The sequence below is a fragment of the Panthera uncia genome (assembly GCF_023721935.1).
Source record: "Panthera uncia isolate 11264 chromosome B3 unlocalized genomic scaffold, Puncia_PCG_1.0 HiC_scaffold_1, whole genome shotgun sequence".
Classification (NCBI taxonomy): domain Eukaryota; kingdom Metazoa; phylum Chordata; class Mammalia; order Carnivora; family Felidae; genus Panthera; species Panthera uncia.
This window is the reverse complement of record NW_026057582.1, coordinates 2,704,628-2,725,751: the sequence shown is the minus strand read 5'-3', so window position 1 is coordinate 2,725,751 and position 21,124 is coordinate 2,704,628. Positions and strand designations below refer to the sequence as shown.

The window sequence follows — 21,124 nt, the reverse complement described above, 5'->3', positions numbered from 1 at the left end:
GAGCCGCCGCGGCCGGATCGCTGGGCGGCGGCGCCGGCGGCGGGCGGGCGGCGGGCGGCGCAGTGCGGTCGGAGCCCGGTAGGACCGCGGGACCGTCCTCCGCAGCCATTGGCCCGCACTGCCGGCCCCCGCCGCCGCCCATTGGTCGCCACGCTGCACCATTGTTACGTCACCAGCCGGTGGGCGGGGCGCCCGGCCAGACCCGCGGAAAAGTTGGGAGAAACTTGCGGGCGCGCGGGGGGGCGGGGCTGGCACAAGCCGATGCGGGGCGGGGCTCCCGGAAACCCGAGCTGCGGGCGAGGAAAGGCCCCCCGGCGGCCCGGGAACGGGAGGATGATTGGGCCGATTTGCGGGGTGGGTCCCGGCGCGCGCGTAGGCGCTCCGGCTCCCTGGAGTGTGACTTCCCTCGTCACCCCAGAAGTCCGATTCCACCTCCCCAGTAACCCTCTGTGACCTTGAGGGAGACCTCCGGAGCTGTTTCCCATCAGTCCATGGAGGGGTCAAAGGGCAGGAGCTCTGACTCCTCCTAAGGGACCCAACTGTGTTCTGCCAGGCCAGTGTCGGGGCATCGGAGCCCCTGCTGTAGGCTGACGTTCCCAGGGGACGGTCCAATGGATGCAGGCAGCTATTAATGAGCGCGGACTGTGTGCCAATCTCAGTGCTAAACATACTTGATTTCACTTCATTTTCACAATCGGTAGCGGTGGAAACTATGACCCCCCCCCCCCATTCACAGGCCAGGAAATTGAGGCTCGCAGGGAGGTGGCCTCCCAAGTGAGGAGCAGCCAGAAGGGAAACCAGGTGCTTCGCCTACTTTTCTTCAGACATGGTGGTGGATTGGGCCCCAGCTGCCCCACGAAGGGTCCAAGGTTTGGGGTGCCCCACATGCGGGCACCCAAGGTCATGCTGAGACCCCACCAGATGCCCCCACCTGAAGCACTGCCCCACCTAGGGGGGGTGTGATCTCATAGGCCCGCAGTGAAGCTCTTGGGGTCCAGGGCGACCACCAGATTTAGAGAAAGTAGGTCATTGACCCGGGAATGTGGGATCCACCTGCCTCGCCTAGGCTTTCCCCTGCTCCTCTCTCTAGGCCCTCAGTTTCCCTGCATTTTCTCCCAGCTTTCCCATTCTGGACGTCTCTGAGTATGATGGGGGGAGGGGCAAAGTGAATGGAGATCCTGGGGTTGACTGTTTGCCCTCTGGAGCCCCCAGACCCTGGGAGTGAGAGCTTCCTAGGGAAGTGGTGCCCAAGGTGAACTACCTGTGGCTCAGAGCTCGGGCCCCTTGCTTCCTCATCCTCATCCTTTTTCAGGGCTGGAGTTGAGACCTCCTGCCATCTCCAGGACTACCAGTGGAGTGAGGTTGTAAGGGCATCGGCCGCAGGTGCCAGGGTGTGCAGCTGGCCTCAGGGCAAGTCTCTCTCCACCCCTGGCTGCCCTCCTTGCCTTTCCCTTCAATTTGTCTTCTTCACTGGGGTTCCTAAAGGCCTCTTTCTAAAAAGTCATGTCTCATCCCATATCTTCACCACTTAGAAGCTTCCCGTGCACATGATTAGCCAGAAAGACCAGGTGGGCAGAGGAAAGGCATTCCCCGCTGAGGAACATCGGAGCAAAGGTCTGGGAGTGGCTGAAGAAGTTTGGAGATGTCAGTCAGGAGGGGCCAAGCTGCGTATGTCCTTGAATCCTGGGGCAGGTAGCTTGGGTTTGTCCTGAGGATTTGGAAGTGATGGCAGAAAGGGTTTGGAGGTCAGTTGGTTAGGGAATTATTTCAGGCATATGAAAATAATCATGATGAATGCCTGGGAACCACGGTCCAGTTTAAGAAATAACAGGTGGGTAACTCTGAAGGCCTGTGTGCCCATCCTGCCCATCCTACCCACCCCCTGCCAGCCCTGGGTCTTTCCCACGGTGGCAGCTGACATTGTAACACTGTCCGTCATGGCACCAATCAGCCCTCCCTGCCAGCGCCTTGCTCTCTCCTCCCAAGGTTACTTTCAGACTCACCCTCTGGGGTACATGCTGCTCTGGGTCGCCGAGGCATCTTCTGCTGGTGGGAGCTGTCCCCCGTGCCTGGCACACGTGTGGTCTCGCAGAGCTTCTGGCTGTGAACATCCTGCCTGTGTCTACTTGGGGACCGTGCTGGGGCCTGGACGCAGGGACAGGGCGTGCCCCTCCACGTCAGCCTTTTAATGCCAGGTGCGCGGCTGCCCCATAAGGCTGCTTCAGGAACAGTTCGAACAGGGTGCAGAGGGGCAGCTTCCCTCAGGAAGGGAGGATGGACTTGGAGGGGGTGGAGGGTGGCTGGGGCAGAGGGGAGTGGATGGAAGATGAAGAGACGGAGGCCTGGGGTGGAGAGGGGCTACCCTGCCCAGTCCTGGATGCCCTCAGCAGGGAGTGGGAGTGCTCACCAGCACAGCTGTCTTGGTATGGGGTTTGACTTTTAACACTGTAGTGTTTCCTCTGGAACCCAACCCAAGCCCCACTCCCCTCTGTCCTGGAAGAACTTGTCCCACAGGACAGGCATCTGGGTGTGCCCAGGTAGTGAGGAGAGCCATTCAGGGTGTGTGTTACAGGTAGAGGGAGGAAGGTAGGGAGTGCTCCCTGGGGGAGGAGGTTGGTGCCAAACATGCTGGCTGGTTTTTTTTTTTTTTTTTAATGTTTATTGATTTTCGAGAGAGAGACAGAGTACGAGCAGGGGAAGGGCAGAAAGAGGGAGACACAGAATCCGAAGCAGGCTCCAGGCTGTCAGCACAGAGCCCGACATGGGGCTCAAACTCACAGACCGCGAGATCACGACCTGAGCCGAAGCCAGCCGCTTCACCCACTGAGCCACACAGGCACCCGTAAGCACGCTGGCTTCTAATCAGCTATTCACCAACTGTGGGACCATAGACTGAATAACTGCACCTGTCTGAGCTCCAGTTTCTTATCTGTGAAATGAGTCAGGTGGATTTTCAGATCTCAAAAGGAACCTGTTCCAAGGGGCAGGATTGGGCAAGGGCCAGGACCTTGAGAAAGCAGAGGGAAGTATGGGAAGTGGCCAGGACCAGGAAAGAAGATAGGGAGATCCTACCCCCTGCCGCCACCACACCTGGGTCCTCTCCTGACTTCAACTAGCTGTGCTGGGCCAAAGCCCACCTAGTCTCCAGGGGCCTGTTCCATGGGTGCTTGCTCCTCCCCCTCCGGCTTCTCCCCTTGGACAGCTGGGCTTGTCCCCACCTGCCCTGGCGTTCAAGGTCGCCCACAGAGCTCTCTACCCCATCCAGCCAGTCTTTCAAGGCTCAACATGAGATGCCAGTACAGACCAAAGACAGGATAAAACTAAGCGAAGACGAGTGATACCATGGGAACCAAAGAGTCCAACATACATGGCAAAGGAGTGACGTTCAGAATGTGTAAAGATCTCCTGCAACCCAGTGAGAAAGGTTAACCCAGGAGGAAAATGGGCAAGCAGTATGAATAGGCAATTCACACGCTGGCCAACAAACACATGAAGATACTCAGTTCTGTAAGAAATCAGCAAAGGTACAACCTCTTGTATCGCCTACTGGCCAAAACTGAAGTGGCCAGTAACAGCCTATATTGTCAGGGTGAAGAATCAGGTCTTCACTCTCATGCAGAGGTGGGGAGGGCACTCCAAAGGCACTTGGGTCCAGCAATCTTTTGGTTAGCTATCTTATCCCAGATAAGTACTTGCCCACACGCCAACAAGTTCCACTACTGTGGGTTTTGTTCACTTGCTTACTTCTTTAAAGCCTTATGAAAGTATTTAGCCTTAATTTTATATCTTATGTCTATTTCAGAGGCAAATCTTGGGAGAGAATACAGGTGACTACCAAGTAACAAGAAGGTAGCATGCCTGCTGCATTTTTGACAATGAAAACCTGGAAAACACCTAAGTGTCCAAAAGGGAATGGCTAAAATAATCATGATGTACCCTTCCTTCCCAGCTCTGGTTTCTGCCACACAGCAGCTGGTCCCTGCTCTTCTGCCGGGCTTGTGGAAAGGATTGTGTGAGCCTGGGGCCTAGGGACCAACTCCCTCACATGCCCCAGACTTCACTCTTCCCCTCTCCATCCCCAGGGAGACAGTTTCTATGGCATCCCTGGGTCTTTGTAGGATCTCTGGATCTGGCCATGCTGGATTTTGAGCTTTCACATTAAATGAGCTGGTAAATTCTCTCTTTGGCACAGGCCAGTTGGAGGCAGGGCCCAGCACTTAAGAAAGTCCTGACTCTTTACTTAACCTGGGACAGTAGCTGTCATACCAGCATAATTATAATCAGTGTCGCCTTCTCTGTCAACAGGTCCTGGTTTCGAAGGTTAATCACACGGCTACCATATGACTAATGCACATGTCAGTACCATGCAGCCACAGTCAAGAGCAAAGAGCCTGAGCTCCTCATTCGTCAAGTGGAGAGAATCTGCCACAGAGAGCTGTCCTGAGGGGTATGGAGCTCTCATAGGACACAGCTCTGCCTGGCACCGAGTTAGCCTCCGAAACTGAGCTGTTAGGATTCCTTTGTAAATATTTCAACACAAAAATGTTAAAAGAAAAAGCATACTTATTGTTTGGAAAGTGCTGGAAGCCACACATTGATCTATTGCCAGCAGTGTCTCTTGGGGAGAGAATCGGCAAGAAGGAGGAAGGGACCCTTTTAGTTCTTATTCTCTGGACCTTCTTTGTGGTTTGAATCTTTCATGAGGGGCACGTATTCAGATATCATTTGTGCAATTAAGGTAAGTTTTATTTATTTATTTATTTATTTATTTATTTATTTATTTATTTTCTTTAAATATCCTCTAAGCCCAACGAGGGGCTTGAACTCACAACCCTGAGGTCAAGAGTCACACACTCTACAGGCTGGGCTAGCCAGGCGCCCCAAGCTAAGTTTTTAGAGAGGCAGTTTCCCTTGGCAAACTGCTATCTCATGGCCATTATCTCATTGACTTACCCAGCAAGGTAGGTTGGATCATCAGCCCACTTTGTAGGCGGGGAAACTGAGGCTCAAGGGGACAGAGCTTTGCCCACAGAGATGGAACCTATAAGCTTTGTCTTGTCCCAAGAAGAGAAGGCTTTGGTTTCATGAGTTCCAGGCTGATGAAGGCTGTGGCCCCCTCCTCCTAGAAGTCTCTCCCACTCACAGAATGGGAGGCCTCAGATGCAGGTTGGGGTGGTGGGTCAGGGGCCCTCCATCCCTGGCCGGGGGAGTCGGGCAGTCAGCCAGCACTTCTAAGCAGCTTCACTCAGTAGTTTATCCAACAAACGGGCCCTTAGAGCCTGTTCTGAGGACCAGACGTGAGTGGGCAGGAGAGGCTTCCGGGAGGAGTCACCTGTACCCTCTTGCGTCATCAGTCAAGTCCCAAGGGCCGGTGTCCACTCTGACCCCGTCTGCACTGCTCCAGCCCACCTCCCGGGTCAGGCTGCCCACCCCACTCCAGGCTGCAGTCCCAACTCCAGCCCTTGCTCATGCTGTTCCCTCTGGCCTGGATGGCCAGTCCCCAGAAGTCCATGTGGACCCATTTCAGGTGTCACCTGACTAAAGGAGCCCCCCCACCCCAGCCTCTTTGGGTGCCTACCTCACTGTCCTGCACTCCTGGGGGCTTCTCCTCTGTCAGACCACAGGGAGGGGCCCGCCTGCCCCTGCAGGAGGGCAGTGGGTGCCCCATAAATGCTGATGACTAAGTGGAGAAGGAGTTAGGTGGGTGGATGAGCTCAGGATACCCCACGGTGTGGGGAGCAGGCAGGGGTGGGAGCCTAGCCCGGTTGGCTGTGGGGAGTGATGCCTGAGGTGCCCTGGAGGGCTGGGAGCAGGAAGTCCGTGATTCATCTGGGCTGCACCAGAGTCCTGGCCACTAGGAAGCCCTAGGCACAAGGGGGAGACTCAGCAGAGAGGCCCAGCCCAAGTGCAGACTGTGGGACACAGACCACGCTCCTCAGATGGAGGCCTGCTCCAGCTGCCCTGGGGACCGCAAAAGTGGCAGGAGGGGAGGTTGGCAGGCACAGAAAGCAGTGGGGAAGGCCGGAGGCCAAGCATGTCCTCCCTCCCCCGCCAGTGCAAGGGCACAGGACAGCTGCCAGGCTGTGTGACCTTGGGAAGCGAGAGTGCTCCCTAAGGGCCAAGAAGTATCTGGCTAAGCCTTCTGGGCCGCCCTGGGAAGTGGCAGCAAGCTGAACACCCAGGGCCATGGGGACAAGCACAGCCAAAGTGGACCAGGCTAAGACAGCCCCCCACTGTCTGAGCCTCCCGCCTTATTTTCCATTGCTCCCTCTTGGGTAGAGAATTCTGGCTTGTGGGGTGCCTGGTTGGCTCAGCGGGTTAAGTGTCTGACTCTTGGTTTTGGCTCATGGTTTCAGCTCAGGTCATGATCTCATGGTTGGTGGGATCCAGCCCCTTGTGGGGTTTTGCCCTGATGGTGTGGAGCTGGGTTGGGATTCTGGGATTCTCTCTCTCTCTCTCTGCCCCTCCCCATAGAACATTAAAAGGGGGGGGGGCACCTGAGTGGTTCAGTCAGTTAAGCATCTGACTTTGGCTCAGGTCATGATCTCTCCGTCTATGGGTTTGAGCCCAGCGTGGGGGTCTGTGCTGACAGCATGGCGCCTGGAGCCTGCTTCGGATTCTGTGTCTCCCTCTCTCTCTGCCCCTGCCCTGCTCACATTCTGTCTCCGTCTCAAAAATAAGTAAACATTAATAATAATAATAATAATAATAATAATAATAATAAAAAGAGTTCTGGCTTGCAGTGAAGTGAGGGAGAAGGGGATACTGAGGCCCTAGCGCCAGGCTGGGAACACTCCCCCACCTTCCCAAGACCCCTCCAGCCGTGGGGGCCTGGATCCGTCCAAAGAAACCCTTTCTCTCCGGTGACTCGAAAAGGAAACAAATTCGGGGAAGCGGAGCCACTCGGCAAGGCGCCAAAGCAGGTGTATGGAGGGAGGGGACGGTGACTTGTTTCGCTGCACCCACTGGCCGCAGAGCTTGGAAAGGTGAGTCCCCCACCGGACCCCGCTCTGCGGCCCTGAGGAGGGGGCCAGGCACCGGCCGGAGCCAGTGTGGGCTCCGCCTCAGTTTCCCTGTTGGAGCAGGGGACCAGAGCAGGCCCCGGTGCGGTCCCGCCCCACCGGCGCCCCCCAGGGCCCAGCGCGGGCCGACACCGTCCCCTGGCGGCCGCGCGCGTCTTCGCAGCCTGAAGCCGGTCCAGGCCCAGCCAGGGTGTGGGACCAGGTCGCCTGGGGGCAAGGACGTCTGAGCGCCCTTACCCGGCGGCGGGGTCCGCGGGCTTGGGTCTCCACCCCGGACACCTCACCCCGCTCGCCACTCGCTATGTGGCCTCCGCAAGCCTCTTTCCATTCTGGGCCTCAGTCTTCGCCGTAAAATAGCCGCGATCCTGCCCACTCCACACCCGGAGCTGCCCCTCGGGCGCCAGGCTTGCCCGCCCCGCCCTCCAGGGTAGCGGGGGCCCCCCTCGCGGGCGGGGCTCGGGGGGGGGGGGGGAGGGTGCCCTGACCCGCCAATCGGAAGTCCCGGGGCGTGGAGGGCGGGGCGGATCGGGAGAGGAGGGGCCAGAAGCGGCTGGGCGGCGGGGGGGCGGGCCGGTTTCCTCTCCCCGCGCCTCCCCCAGCCTGGAGCCCGTGGACCCCGCGGGGGGGCCGCGTGAGGAGGGCGGCCCTCCCGGAGCGGAAGAGGCCGGGCGGCGCTGCGGTTTCCGGGTCTGGGGAGTGGGGACGAGCGCTGTCCCCTGCCCCCTGCCCCCTTTCCCTCCCGGGAGGCAGCCTCGAGGTCCCCAGCCCGGCTTCTGAGCTCCTGCGGCTTGCAGGCACAGCCTCACCTGCCCCGCAGGGAACACACCTTCGCATTGGCTGTTCCCTCCACCGGGAATGTCGTCCACCTAGCCAGCGGCCCGACTACGCCCTCCAGGGGCTCCCCCGATTCCCGACCCTGGCCCCTTTCCCTGCCCTTCCCAGGTGCACTTTTATGGGTCTCCCGAGTGCCAGAGCGGCCCAGGGTTCAACATACCCGGCCCCTGTGATAGATGCACACACCGAGACCAGAGAGGTCTCAGTCCCTGGCCACAGGACGCACAGCTGGGAAGCCGCTGGCAGGGAACCCAGCCATCCGCTGGTGGGCCACCCCTCATGTCACTGTGCCTCAAGCCTGTTCTCTGATCCCACTGCGGGGACACCCCCCCCCCCCAAGGACACGACTGGGGGGAGCCCACTGAGGGTCTACTGCTGTCTGCACGGGGAGATCAGGGATCCCCAGGGAGCCTTCCCTTACTCTGCCACCCTTTGCCCAATGGGAAGCTGCAGTCCCTGAGAGTGGGGAGGGCCTTGCCAAGTGTCACTAAAGCCCTAGGCTTTTCTTGATGCCCATTATGGAGGGAACACAGAACTGGACTGGTGAGGTGACAGGTCAGTAATATCTGGGAGGGGCTTCCTGGCCCCAAAGAGGGGTTGATTGGGAGAACTTCCCGTCTCCAAGAATGATGGAGTGGGGGTGGGGAAGGAGAGTGGGCTGCAGTTAGGCCAGTGAACCCCGAGAGACAAATGAGACTTGCACAAGTGTATCAGCTATCTACTGCTGTGTAACAAACAATCCCACAACAGTGGCTTGAAACAACAATGATTTCTTATTTCTCACAATTCTCTGACTGGATCGTTCTTTTGCTTTATGTGCCATCAGCTGAGTCGTTTATACAGCTACAATTAGCTGGAGGCTCAACTTGGACAAAACATCCAAGGTGGCTTCACCTACATGGCTGCAGCTGATGTGAGCTATCGGCTAGGAGCTCAGCTTGCTGCCAGCGTGGGCTGTCATCCCAGATTCTTTGGCTCTCCTCTACTTGGCCACTCCACGTGGCTATCATAGCCTTCCTCACATCGTGGCAACTAGGTTCCACAGAGAACAAGCCCCAACATGCAAGAGCTTATCCACCCTCTACTTCCATCACAGCTGCTAACATTTCATTGGCCGGAACAAGTGACATGGCCAAGCCCAGACTTAATGTGGAATGAGACGTTGCAAGGGGCCACCAAAGTCACCAGTGGGAACATAGGGAAGACACAGGAGGCAGTGAACCCTCAGGGGCCAGAATAACCAAGTAAGGATCCCGGAGGAGGAAGGGCTTGACCAAAGCAGGGCAGGAACTCTGTTCTCCTCCCTGCTTCTGTCCTGGGACCCACAGAGACTGGAGAATAACCAACCACTATGTAAAGATAGTAACTGGGAAATTTTTTCGTTGGAGATGATGCTCCGTGGACAATGAAAGCAGGGTGATGGGACAGTGTGATGCAACGTGGCAGATGGGGCAGCTGCTTTAGATGAGGTGGTCAGGGAGGACTTCTCAGAGAAGGTGACATTTAGGCTGAGCTCTGATGGACAGAAGGAGTCAGCCTTGAGGAAGGCAGAGGGAAATGAATTCCAGGCAGAGGGAACAATTGTAGCAGAGGCCCTGATTTGGGAGTGAGCTTGGCACACTTGAGGATTAGAGAGAAGACCGTGGGGGGGCAGGGGGCACAGGGCCAGGTCACATTGGGCCTTGTAGGCCTGGACAATACGGTTGGATTGTCCCGAGGAACAATATGACTAAATCCTACATCCATCTACTGAGTACCTACCGTATGCCAGGAACCGTTCTAGGCACTTGGGACTCCGCAATGAACAAAGCAGAGAAACATCCCTGTCCTTGGGGAGTATGACCTGATTTAAGAATTAACAAGCGAAACAAAACACTGCTAAAAGGGGACGAAAGCGGGGTGAGAGGGGGACGAAAGGGGGGTGCCTGAGAGGGAGAGGAAAAAACCAAGGATGTGGCATTATCAGACCTAAGAAGCAAGGGGAGGGGAAAGAGGGAAACTAAGGGAAAGTCAGGAATTTGGGAGACCATCTCCATGACTTTGGTGGTAGGCAAAGAGGTCTTAGATATTTTTCTATAAAAGAAAAAAAATTGACAAATGGACTTTATAAAAATTGAAACATTTGCACTTCAAAAGATACCATTGATGATACCACAAACTGAATAGAACAGTTGCAAATCATCTATTTATCCAGAATATATCAAGAATTCTTGGAACTTAATAAGACACAAGACCCATTTTTTTTTAAGATCTTGTTTATTTGTTTAAATGTTTATTCACTTAGAGAGAGAGGGGAGGGGCAGAGAGAGAGAGGGAGAGAGAGAATCCCAAGCGGGCGCCATGCTCTCAGTGCAGACCCCAACTCGGGGCTGGAACTCACAAACTGTGAGATCATGACCCGGGCCGTGATCAAGAGTTGAATGCTCAACCAACTGAGCCATCCAAGAACACCAATATTTTATTTTTAAGTAATCTCTACACCCAATGGGGGCTCGAACTCATGACGCCAAGATCAAGAACCACACGCTCTACTGACTGAGCCAGCCAGGCGCCCCCATGACCCAATTTTTTAAAAGGGGAAAAGATTTGAAAAGACACGTCACCAAGGAAGATACACAGAAGACCAACAGGCCAACATGAAAAGAGGCTCCAGTCTTTAGGAAATGCAAGTTAAAGCCACAATGAAACACCACCACACACCTATTAGCGAGTCCAACAATAAAAAGACTGACCACACCCAATCAGTGGCGGGGAGGTGGCGAATGGGCCGCTCACACACGGTAGGTGGGACTGTAAATGGTGTGGCCACGCTGGAAGGCAGTTTCTCACACTTACTACTGTAAGACACGGCAGTCCTACTGCTCCGTATCCGCCCGAGAGAAATGAAAACAGGCCCACACACAGATCTGTACGCATTCATAGCAGCAGTAGTCTTAAGAGCAAAAAAAAAAAAAAAAAAAAAAAAAAGGAAACACGTTCACATTGAACCGATCAATAAACTGTGGCCCGTCCACACAATGAAAAATTAGCAATAAAAAGGAACGAGCGACTGACCCGTGCCACGTAGAGAAACCTCAGGAACATGATGGGAAGGAAAAGAAACCAAACGCACCTACAGTCCGCAATAATGCATCTTACACGGAAAATTGTGTTAAGGAGGTGTTCTTATGACCGTAAAATCAAGTTTTTTAAGAAGCAAGAAACCAAACACAAAAGACTACATGTTGTAAGGTTCCATTGACAGGAAGTGTACGGAAGGCAAATCTACAGGCAAGGAGAACAGACGGGTGGTTGCCTGGGGCTGGAGATGGGAGCAGGGACTGACCTCAAAGAGGCACGAGGAGTCTTGTGTGGCTGATGGAAACGGTCTACACCTGGATTGTGCTGGGGGGGGGGGGGGGCCCAAGTCCATAAACTTACTGAAAAGCACTGAGATGTGACCTTACACCTGGGGGGATTTCATGGTGTATGAATTATACACCAATATAGTTCTTAGAAAAAGGATGGAGGGCTGGCTGGGCCTAGGGAGTGGCCTGTGGCTCCCCTGAGCGCCTGCTGGTGCTGGGGGCAGGCGACCCGAGCCTTTCCAGGTTTCTGCCCCAAACCCTGGGGCCCAGTGTAGCCGCTTCCCTTAGGTCAGGAGCCCCGGCTGAGTAGGAGGGGTGTCTTCTGAGTTGTTTACCGCAAACCCTCCTTGAGGGAATGAGGCCTGTTGTGAATGGTAACTGCTCCAAACCACAGTAGGTTCACTCCCCCCCAAGTCTGCCGAACTGGGGAAATCCGTTTTCCTTCCACCAACAAGCTCAGGGCCCAGGGGAGGTGGCCGGCCCAGCTGCACATGTGAAGCGGGCAATTAGTCATGCACAATTAGGGGCCGTTCCTCTTCTGGGGTGGGGGGCTCAGCCCCCTGGCACACACTTCGGGGGAGGGAAGATCCCGCTGGGAGAGGCAGGCAGACGGTGGGCCTGGGGGTGGGGCGGGAACTGCCTCCCCAGGCCCCGCCCCCTCTCCCTCCTCCCCCGCCCGGTGTGGGGACCGGGTCGCACTGACTTGAGCCTGGAAGCAAACTCAGGCCCCTGTTCGCAGACACTCACCGAAGAGTCGGTGCAGAGAGTCCTAGACCCCCAAGAGGACACCCCTCTTTTGACCAGAGGTCAAAATAGCACAGGAGCTGTAGTCCTCACTGTCGGGGCTGCCTGAGAAAAGAGGCGCTGGCAGGAGGGCACAGGCTGCCTAGCAGAAGAGCAGAGCCTGGGGAGCTCCTGGGACCCCCCAAAACACACCCCCACTCCCATCCCACACCAACCAACTCCGCGAGCGCCAAGACTCAGGTGCCTTGTTGGACGGGACGCCTGTGGGGCTCGGCCCAGGGACAGGACTGCTCCGCCGCCACACCGACGCCCGTTGGTTAGACTCAAGCTTGGGGTTCAAAGGTCAGTCGGCTCAGACCTTGACCTTCAGCCTCCAGGCCCCTCCCGGCAGCCCCTAACACAACACTAGTGTAGGTTGTTAAAGCAGCAGGTGCCCAGGTTCCACCTGGACAAGCCCCAGGACACGGGTTGAACTCCAGGGAGAGCCACAGCCCCCGCCCAGGGAAGGCCTGGCCTCCCCAACGCTGATTGGACCAGGTATGGACACCTGACCAAGCTGAGCCCATCCATAGGCTGAGCAGAGACCAATCAGGAATGGCCTGGTGAGAACGGAGCCAATCAGATGCCACACTGGGCCTTGCGTGGGCTGGCTTCCGGCAGCCCTGGCTGGGGACCCGGAGGAGGGCGAGCCAGGATGAGGCCCCCGAGCCTGGGAGGGGGAGAGGCCGGGAGGGAGGCCTGGCGCAGGCGTCCGCCTGACCCGGTTCAGACTTTCTCAAACCCACACGGCCGTCCACCGTCCACCTGGACCGGTGTCGCCCGTATCACTTCCGCTGCGCACTGAGCACAGACGCTCATGACTGGTGGTGCACGCGCTGTTTGCTCCAGTCCGTGTAACCTGAAGTCGCCGCCATCAAGATCGTGGTCCTCATCCGCACACTCACGTTCCTGGCAGAAGGTGGAAAACCCAGGGGTCCATCAGCAAACAAAACGTGGTCTATCCATACAGTGGAACATCACTCAGTCTTAACGAGGAAGGAAACGCTGACACCTGCTACAGCAAGGGCCTCGAGGACAGGATGCTGAGTGGAACCGGCCAGTCACGGAAGGACAAGTACTGTGTCATTCACTCATAGGAGATCGTCAAATTCAGAGACACAAAGTAGAATGGGATGGGGGAGGGAGGGCGGGGGGGAGGGGGACAGCCGAGTTCTTATTTAATGAGGACGGACTTTCGGTTTGGGAGAATGAAAAAGTGTTGGAGGTGGTTGCACGACAGTGTGAATGTAATGAATACCACAGAACTGTGCACCTAGAAATGGCTGAATGGTAAATTTTATGTTTGTGCATTTTACCACGATTTAAAAAAACAAAAAACAAAAACAAAACCGAAATGCCTCCATGCGCCCAAGAGCTCATCCTGCACGGGGATCTACACACCAAGACTACCTGGAAGGCCCCTGCACCTTCCAACCAGAAGTATTTGTCTCCTGGGCGGGCTTGCGTGGACCTGGCCAGAATGGCCTCATGCAGCTGGGCCTTGAGACCAGTGAGTGAAATCTGGGCACTTCACTTACCTGCAAAGAGACATCACAGTGGCCAGTGGGAAAGCTCAAGACTCGAGTGGCGGGGCAAACTGTCCTGCGGGGCCTCACAGGCTTGGAATTCAGGGCCACAGGAAGTGGGGACAGGACCTGAATGTTCCATGGCCTCCTGGAGAGAAGCCTCACAGCCGGGCAGTGCACCCTCCTAGTGGCCTCCCAGAGGCTCCTCTTCCGGGAGGCAGGGAGTAGAGGGCAGGGGCTGTTCACTGTAGCCACAGTGACGCTGCTTTTCCGGATTCCCAAGTCTGCCCGAGACGGCTTCGGACAGACACGGTGCCCCTGTGCAGTGCAAAGCCCTCCAACAGATCCTCTTTAAGGTTCTTGGGGGTCCGCTCTGTCCCAGGGAAGGACACAGCATCCCGACTACTGGCCCTACCCCATCCCCACTGTGGCCTCACTAGAGAGTGAAAGCAGAAAGGAAAAGGAGGCTCAGAGAGGTTAAGTGACATGCTCAGGGTCACACAGCTGATAACCTCAGAGCCAGGACCGGAAACCAGTCGCTCTGACCACAGAACTCACACTCTCCTACAACTGTGTTTCTCAACTAGGAGTGGGTGAGTGAGTGTGTGGAGAGGAGCCCCAAGACAGACGCGGATCAGCCCCCAGAGCATTAGGTTTACTCAGACATCTGGGGTGGGAGGTGGGGAAGCAAGCCAATGGATAAAATCTTACTTCTTCATTACTCGACTTCATTACCTCATCCGCATAGTAAAGGGGCAGAGCACAACACCCGTATGGATTCTTCAGCAAACCCAGGGACTTCGGGCTGGCATCCGTCCCATCTTCTGAGTTCACTGGCCCCCACAATTAAGGAAACATTGGTGGAAAAGTTCGAGAAGGTTATGTTCCATCTGCCACTTTGGGGAGAAAGTACCACCCCATCCTGTGACGTGCTTCACGACGACTCACCAAATGAAAGGATAAGTCCGCTGGAACAGGTCGGCACGGGTGTCCTTTGTGGCTGCCTCCCAAGCCCCCCAGGTTGGCAATATGAACGCCCCAGGGTCCCGCTCATTTGTTATCTGAGTCACAGCAGGGTGGGAGGGGGCAGGCAAGGCAGGGAGCCGTGTGCCCGGGTGGCAGAAGGCAGAGCTGAAGCCCAGAGAGGCCAGGGGCCCGTATGCACAGAACGAAAAGGGGGGAGGTAGTGTGACACAGGAAAAGTGAAGAGACCCCCGAAAAGACTGCTTTTTTGTGCCTCCGTTTTTTAGGTATACTTCACGCCCACTGCAGAGCCCAACGCGCGGCTTGGATTCACAACCCTGAGATCAAGACTTACACTGAGATAAGAGTCAGATGCTTAACCGACTGAGCCACCCAGGCGCCCTTTGCTGCCTCTATTCTGGCTGGGACCCACACCCTGCCTTACACATGCCTTTTAGGACAGATAATATATGTCTTCCTTATAAAGGTCAAGGAGTTAATGATTTCTTTGGAATTTTCCAGCACAACAGATAACATCTAAGGAGTGACCGGGTCGGGCATCATTCCCAAGACCACTGAGCCACCAAGACCCCTGGCTCCGGGGCATTAGTGCCTTACAGAGGACCTCTAAACACTCGCCTTTGTTCCTGGATGCCTGAGAAGACGTGTGCACAGGACCACAGTCCTCAGTAAAAACCCCAGAGTCCAAGCAAAGACTCTCTCTCCTTTCCGAGTCTCCCAGACACGGTCTGTCCCTGCACTCTGTGTCTGCAAGAAACTCCACTCTCACCTCCTGCGGGCCCGAATTTGATGTCACTCCTGCGAGAACCCAAGTACCCTCTTGTTTGGTTCCGTGAGACCCCCTCTGGGTCCTCAGACCCAGCCAGCCTGCATTAAGGGGGGGTGCCCTGTGGCCCCGGCGCCTCCTGCTTCTCTGGACTTGACCCTGATCCCGGCCACCCAGCCATCACCAGGCAGTGTCTGGGAGAGAGAACGCCTGCTGCTTTTCTCACTTGCCCCGGCAGGGAGAGGGCCTAAAGAGGGGTGCAGCAACTCCCTGAGGCGCTGGAGCCTGGGGCGCCCCAGGGATGACAGAGGCACCGCCCCGGCCCCTGGAGGTAGTGGTCCTTTGTGCCTCCCAGGCTGAGTCCCTGCACCCTTCCATCAGTCTGTCCATCTGACACACGGCGACCCGGCCACCCCAGGGTGAGGGAGACAGGAAGGTGCTTCTGAGAGCATAGCCCTGGCAGACGCTCTGTGTGCTCAGGGGCTCTAGGACCCACAGGGGAGGCTGAGCAGGTGGGACTCCCTTCTTCTCTAAGGAGGGCTGTTGTTGGGCTCCTCAGTAAGACTCCCCCTGACGAGCGATTAAGCTACTAAAAACCATTTGGGGCCCCGCCCCCCCCCCCCATGAGGTGTCCAGTCATGACCCCCAGGGCTGCACTGCACCAAGACCTCATCGTTCCTCTTTGGGCCTCCTTACAGAAGGCCCCTTGAGACAGAAGAGCATTGGACTAAATCAAACAGACCCGGAAGAAAACCCCAAACAACAGTGGCTTAGACAAGATGAAAGTTTCATTTTCTTGCACTCTCAAGACGTTTACAGGTGGCCGGGGCTCGTGCGGCAAGCAGTGTCACAGTGCCAGGACCCTGAGCTCCTTGCATACTGTGGCTCTGCCGTGCAGTCTTCATTTCCAACCTCATCACCTCATGGTCCAAAATGGCTGCTAACGCTCCTGCCATTAGATCTGCATTACAGGCAGCAGAAGGAGAAAGGGGAGTAAGGTGTGTCTTGCCCTTTAAGAACCTTTCCTAATGTCAAACACTATTTTTACATCCAGGCCAAAATTTAGTCACATGGTCACACCTAAGTATAATGGAGACTGGGAAGTATCTTGATTCCAAGCAGCAAATGCCCAGGTAACGTAGCAGGGGTTCTAATCCCTTGGACCACTGGAGGTGGTGGGGTGGGGACAGGAACCCGGAGGACAGTGAGCAGTCTCTGCTACAACCACCAACGAGCTGTGTGCCCTTGGGCAAGTCCCTTCACCTCTCTGAGCTCCTGTCTGGGGGTGTAGGGTGGTGTCTCCCATGGGGGTACAGGAAGGCTGTCTCCAAGGCCCCTCCGTGCCCGGACATTTTGTGACCTTGCAGCAGGGAGCCCAGGGAGGCTAAAACCAAGGACAGAAGATGATCCTGTTTTAAAGTTGCTGGTTCTCAGGTTTACAGATCGCCACGAGCGTTCGACGTGATGATTGATTTTCCACCTGCAAGCTGACTGTCACAGCCTGGAAGTGTCCACAAGGTGAGCTGGAATGTGCCTGGAATCTAACAGACAAAGGAGAGAAGCAGTCCCCAAGACAGGGGGGGCGGGCTGGGAGGAGGACGAGGTGACAGGGGCCTGCAGGGGGTGGCCCAGGTCCTTTTGAGACAAGAGGCAGCCGAGGCGACAGACACAAAGGCCACAGAGGTGGCAAGGATAGGGCACCCAAACCGGGGGTGGATTTCTATGGGGAAGGGACATGGAGGCCTGGTGGAGAGGGACAGGGACAGGGAGGAGAGGATAGCATGTTGCTTTTCCTCGAAACTCCTTCTATGGCTTTCTTTTCCCTGCTGTGATCCAGGCCTGGGGCTGGGCGCGGGGGAACGTGTCTGGAAGCAAAGGGCATATGCAGGCAGTCAGCACGTGAGGTCCCCACCCCGCTCCCTTCCTGTCCCCTCGGCCCCCACCTCTGTGAAGTGGCCCCAGCAGCCAAGCAGCAGGGAAGTGTGTGCCTGTGACAGAGCGGATTTCCCCGTCTTTCTCCCGGCCTGAGGAAGCCCCCATGGGGGGCCTGCTTTTACTGGAGGACTGAGCCAGGGTGCAAGAAGGACACTCTATTTCGAGATGGGGGCTCAAGCTGTTTCATACGAAAGACATGTGTCCTTAGTGGTGAAGCGCAGGATCCTGGGTCAGACAACCTTCGCTCAAATCCCGAGTCTCACGCCTACCAGCCGTGTGACCACCAACGAGTCGCATAACCTCTCTGGGCCTCGTATTCCTTATCTGCAAAACCAGGAGTTGTGAGGTGAAGCGAGAGGCTTTATGACAGGCCTCAGAGCAGCCGAAGTAAGTGCTTAGTGAAGGCGATCAGTGTGATCGGCACTGAGTATGATCAGTGACAATGACAGGAAATACGAGGGATTCTTGCTTTGTGGCTGAGGGCACGGGCCACAGGACAGACAGCCTTGGCTTCTCCTGGCGAGGCAGAGACGGCAGAGGGTGGGGTGGTGAGGCTTGTTTAGAAGGCCCCGCCGGCCTTCCTGCCCTCTGGCATCCCCCCCACCCTCCCCATGGTACCGAGCCCAAGCTCTGAGGGGGGCGGGGCTGGCCCCAGGCTTCTGGGGTCCCTCTGATCCCTGAAGCCTCAACTGCTGTGGAGAGCCTCCAGGGCCGGAGTAAACATTGGAACGCCTCAGGGCGCTGCTTGGGGCAGGAGCATCAGGAAGCCAACACAGTCTTCCTCTTGGGGCTGCCAGGCCTGGGGCCACCGTCCACTCCTGCCCCCAGCCGGCCCCGGACCAAGACGCTCAGGGGCCTCCACGGTCTCAGCGCGCCCAGGCCCAGGCCCAGTCTGCTCTCTTGGTATCTGAACCCCTCTCTCCACGGGTTCCTGATGAGGGCAACTTCCTCCCTCAGGCGGGAGAAGAAGCAGCCCGGCCGCCCTCCTCCCAGGGCAGGACCCGGCGTCTCTCTGTTCCTCTACGTGTCAGGCTGGCTGTGAGGGCCACAGTGTCTCCACCTGCAACTTGTCAGGGCCCCAGGGGGTCCACGGAGGGAGGCCCAGGGCTCAAGGCCCATCGACCCGGCTTCAAATCAGTTCTGCCATTTCCAGGCTGTGCAGCTTTGGACAAGTCACTCACCCTCTCTGAGCTCACTTCATCGGTAAACCGGGGATAACTGGGATTCTTGTGAGGCTGTGAGTGACATCTGTTGATTTGTGTGTTTCTGTCCGTTCAGATTTTCCTGCTTTCCACAAGCACTCGCTGGGCAGCCCCTCGTGCCACGTCCTCAGCTCCCAGAGGGGAGCTTCTAGGGCCCGCCTGGCCCTCAGGGGGTGCCCGCTTCAGTGGGGGAGATGGCAGGTGACAGGCGGTCAGGACCCGTAGCTCTGGCTGCTATGAATACCAGGCCGTAATGTGGGAGGAAATCTGAAGGACGGATGGGGGTGGGAGGCGGGGTGGGGAGGCAGAGCCCCAACGAAGGCAGCACGTGTGAATACGTGGGGGTGGGGCGGTGTGCAGGACCTGGCTGGTGGGGGGGCCAGAAGGAGTCATGGCCCGGAGGAATGGGCTGTGGGGAGGGACTGGCCCAGGAGGTCAGGTGGGGTCCAGGGCGACCTTGGGCCATCCGGGCCAATGTGCAGCCCTCAGGACACCCACGAAGAAACAGGCCATGGGCAGGACCTGCCCTCGGGTGCAGCCGCAGCCTTCCCGTGGCCTGCGTTGCCTGCCCAGCCTTCCGCCACGGGGGGTGGGAGGGCGAGTTCCCAAAGCCCGGCGCACCAGTGGACCTCGATTTTGCAGAAGGTTCCAGATGTTTAAATGCCAGCCTCCAGCCCCACCCCTTTGAATTTCTTGGCTCCAGCCAAATTCTCTCCTCCACACTCCCGAGGCCACCTGGCCTCTGCGGGGAAGGAGGGCCTGGGCAGGCCACACACACCAGGCTGGTGTCAGCTGGTCCTCAACACAGTCTGGAGACTGAGCCTTGGGGACTTGTAAAATGCTGGGGCTTCCTCATGTCCCCGATCTTATGTCGTGTAGACCCCCAGGCCCCAGGGTGGGACTATGCCAGGAGGCCAGCCTAGTGAGGCCCGTCCCTGGGGGCTCAGATCCCCTCCTCTGGGACGGGCCTCAGCCCCAGTTTGGGGCTCATCGAGGCTCTGTGGGGTCCAGGATCAGTTAGGATATCACAACGCTCTAGGCAAGGAAGCTCCTCCCAGGGCCTACAGAGACATCTGGGGTGCAGCACCCGCTCTGGCCCGGCACGGGCCCTGGGCGTGTGCTATTGCCCATGACCGTGGCTATCTGGAGGCTGGGCATGTGCCGGTTCCCCGGGTGCCCCAGCAGAGGTGTGTACAGGGTTCCCGGCCCGGCTTCTCACACAGCCCAGAGGGGTGGGGGTGGGGATGTCTCCTTCCATCGGCCTCAGCAGCCACTGAGCATGAGGGGGCTGGAGCAGTGAGCAAACCGGACCCGGGGCAGCCCCAGAGGCCTGGGTCCTGGGCCGCCAAGGACCCTGCCTGCCTCCGCCTGGGGCAGGTGATTCATTGGGCCCCGGGGCCGGGTATCCCCAAGGAGTCTACCATCGTGCTCTGAGACGGCTGGGTGGGGGAGCTTTGTGGGGCTCCGTCTCCTCATCCATAGATGGGGATGTCCCTCCCTCCTGGTGACGTCACCAGGCAATGAGAGGAGACTCCAGGTTGGGGTTCAGCAGATGGCAGGACCCACCCAGGGCTGGAGACTGGGAGGTCCCAGGGAAGGAAACCCAAGATTCCTTGGGAAGGTGCTCCCTTCCGCCGGGCCTTGCCGGGTCCAGGGTCTTGGCAACCCCTCTAGCGACCTGGGGAGGAGGTGAGAGTAGTGGCTGGAGGGGCGGCCTCTGGAGTCCAGTGGACCCAAGTGCCCCCTAGCCGGTGGGTGGGATCAGAAGCCCCTCCTTTTACTGTGGTGGAGACAGGCCCAGGCCTTTGAGAGATGGCCCCCCATCTGTCCCAGGAGGGGCCACGGAGGCCAGAGAGGGGTAGGCCACCACCCGAGACCTGAGACCACCCCATTCCTCTTTCATCAGTGATGACCAGGCTCCTTGTGGGTCCGGCCTCCCTGCGTTGGGAGGACAGGCCGGTTCTCCTCCTTCCCCCAAGCTGGCTGCTTCCCTCCCCCATCTGGCTCCTCCTCCAGAGCCACGGCTCCTGCCAAGAACGCCCACAGCCCAGGGGCCAGGCAGGGAAGCACACGCCCGACCCCACCCTCGTCCTCAAAGCTCCTCTGGCCTGTCTTCCTGGGAGAAACTGAGGCCCAGAGGCATTCAGCCGTCCCCCCCTCGCCCCCACTCCGCACCCCTGGCATCTGAGGGCCTGAAGGAGTTTCCAGACACACTTTGGAGGCTGTACTTCAGCAAGGTCTCCCCGCCACCTTCTTTTCAACCATTAGCGTGAAGGGAGCGCACAGCGGTGGTTGGCCGGGTCCCCTCCTCCTCCGAGGTCACCGGTGCTCCCTCCTAATGCCCCCTCGGCCCACCTCTCGCCCCGCCCCCCCCCCCCCCCCATCCATACCATGACTCTCCCCACAGACTAGGAAGGGCGCTAGGGCCCAGAGGGGTGCAGGGCTGCCCCGGGAGGTCCTGTCCCCTGCACACTCCCAGGCTGCACTGAGGAGGGACTGGGGGCTGGAGGTGGCTGCGGCGCTCAGGCGGGCGGTGTCCGAATTCAGAATGGAGGAGGCCAAAAACGAGAGGGTTGGAGCATTCGTTCCACCGGCCATGCGTCTGTCCACGGGTCATGTTCGCGTGTCACCGGGCGGGGCCTAAGTGTATGCCCGCATGTCGGTGGGGCGTCTTGGGTGACAACTGCTAGGGCGTATTTGTGCACCTGTCTGGGGCGTGGGGGGG

General features: G+C 57.7%; 1 long non-coding RNA gene across 2 annotated transcripts in view; it reads left to right on the top strand.

The window, feature by feature from the left end:
- Positions 1–12,603: 12,603 nt before the first annotated feature.
- LOC125909141 (uncharacterized) overlaps positions 12,604–21,124 on the top strand; it is a 9,534-nt gene continuing 1,013 nt past the window's right edge. The window contains exons 1-2 of one of the 2 annotated variants that reach the window (XR_007453548.1): positions 12,604–14,489; positions 14,763–16,780. This is a non-coding gene — a long non-coding RNA (uncharacterized LOC125909141). Of the gene's footprint in view, positions 14,533–14,762; positions 16,781–21,124 lie in introns of both variants that reach the window. The other variant, XR_007453549.1, reaches the window with a different exon arrangement.